General features: G+C 34.1%; 1 protein-coding gene across 1 annotated transcript in view; it reads left to right on the top strand.

Annotated features, from left to right (window-relative positions):
• Positions 1 to 2500, top strand: part of LOC137646902 (WD repeat-containing protein 47) — a 358427-nt gene that overhangs the window by 214060 nt on the left and 141867 nt on the right. The window lies entirely within an intron of this gene.

Below are 2500 nucleotides of genomic sequence, written 5' to 3'. Positions count from 1 at the left end.
ACGTATATGTTCTTAACGAACACCAAAAGTGTCCTTTTCATAAAAGAAGGATTGAGATCTGTATACTGGCTCTAAGGAATCCTCCTGGCTAGTACAGTGGTAGCGTGTTTGCCTAGCATTTCGCATGGCAAGAGATCGATCCCCGCCCAGGACCGTGAGTTTAAGCTGTTTACTGGGGAGGCTACTGCTGTGGTAGGGCACTACAGTTTTGGGGGTTGGGTTTTCCCGGCTGACGTTCTGGTGAGCATCTATTCTGATGGAACCGGAACTGAAACCAGTCACCTTTAACCTTTAACCTTTAATTCACTAAAAAAACAGTTCTTTTATGGATAATCTTTTATTAATAATCTTGGATTTGATGCAAAATGCGATGGATTAAATGCACCTGGTGGGAATAGACGCCGTCCCCTTTTGGTGTCAAAGGTTTTGTCTTGCGAGATTCGATGTGGGCTATTTTTAAAGCACACAGTTCATCACCTGAATGGGCTCTATTGGGATTACAGACAGATTTTTGTAACATTTCTCTATCACAATTAGTAACTCGAGGAAAAACAGCTTATGGTATAAATATTCAGGAATTTTCAAAAATTATAACACCTATGAACTATTTTACCATGAAATCATTGTTTTCAAGAGGAAAGGATACGAGAAAGTTAGCCAATAACTCACCTTTTAATGATTAAAGTTGGGAATGAGTATATTAAAGATTAGATTTAGAAGAAGTCCACAAATCGATCTCTGAATTGGGGATATTTTATTTTTTGTATGATTGGTCGAAGTGTACCATGTTTGCATACTCCAAACCTAGCGCAAAAACACCATCTTGCAAAAGCGTATGAAATAGTAAGTCTTTAGGTATCAACTTTATTTATCTATCTATCTCTTATCTGTGTGGGTGTGTAAAAGATAGTGATGTTTATGATGATGCAACTATAGTCCATTTCTTTTAGCGAGTCATATTTGCACCGACTCGCAGTGGTGCCCTTTTAGCTCGGAAAAGTTTCCTGATCGGTGATTGGTTGGCCAAGATAATTCTAACCAATCAGCGACCAGGAAACTTTTCCGGGCTAAAAGGGCACCGTTGCGAGTCGGTGCAAATATGACTCGCTAAAAGAAATGGACTATAGTTAAGAAGTTATAATTTCGTGGAGATTATATAATTTTTCTCTCTCTCTCTCTCTCTCTCTCTCTCTCTCTCTCTCTCTCTCTCTCTCTCTCTCTCACGGCGCTCGCACTTTGAACAAATGATATCGCTGTGAATATCGCATCATGTGTCTTCTTTGATGGTCTTACGAATGTTGACTGTTGTCCCATCTGATGTCGCATCTCGGAAAACCAGAACCCGCGGATGCTGTGGACCAGTTTGTTGAATAAGAAATACTTTGGGGAAAAAAGTGGTTCTTCTTTTGTCTTGTGAGATCTAACATTACGTCAGATTTACGTCGCATCATATTACGGTGGTGAGTTATTCACACTTTTTGTGATGTGACTTTTTTTTTTTTTTTTTTTTTTTTTCTTTTTTTTTTTTGAGAAAAAAGTAGCTAGCCCTTAAAATCATTGGGCTGTATGATAAGGATATACAGTATACTTACTGGTAGGCAAGGTATTGATAATTCATGTAATTGAAATAATGTTGATTTTTTTTTTTTTTTTTTTTTTTTTTTTTTTTTTTTTTTTTAATAAATGTATGGGGATGATTTGTATGAGGAACAAACGAACAGTCACTACCTCCTTTTGTACACAACTTTGCGAATGCGTTGTATGCTAACTCATCTTTCGTAATGTTCGTTATCCTCAAATATCTTGTTGGCTCTAACCTCTGAATAAGAAGGCCCTGTGTTTTCACATTTCTTCACACCATGAACCTGTGTATTCCATGTATCAAGATTTCATATCAGTATAATGTGGGTGTGTGTTTTCATCTTATTAGAATATAACTGGGATTTACCGGCCTTTCACAGGGATGCATGTCTGATAATGTAGTTATATATATATATATATATATATATATATATATATATATATATAATATATATATATATATATATTATATATGTATATATATATATATATATATATATATATGTGTGTGTGTGTGTGTTTGTGTGTGTGTGCAGAAGAATCACAGGGAAAATGAAGATACGAAATATAAAATTAAGTCCTGACTAGTTTCGTGATACTTCTTCAGAGGTCTGAAGAAGTATCACGAAACTAGTCAGGACTTAATCTTATATTTCGTATTTTCATTTTCCCTGTGGTTCTTCTGCATCTGAGCATCATGTTTTCCTGTGATTTGTACGCATATATATATATATATATATATATATATACTGTATATATATATATGTATATATATATATATATATATATATATATATGTGTGTGTGTGTGTGTGTGTGTGTGTATATATATATATGTGTGTGTTTGTATATATATATATATATATATATATATATATATATATATATATATATATATATATTGCGCATTCATATATTGT

Source organism: Palaemon carinicauda, chromosome 1, assembly GCF_036898095.1.
Source record: "Palaemon carinicauda isolate YSFRI2023 chromosome 1, ASM3689809v2, whole genome shotgun sequence".
NCBI classification, from domain to species: Eukaryota; Metazoa; Arthropoda; class Malacostraca; order Decapoda; family Palaemonidae; genus Palaemon; species Palaemon carinicauda.
The sequence above is the reverse complement of the archived record's forward strand: the minus strand, read 5'-3'. Positions and strand labels throughout refer to the sequence as shown.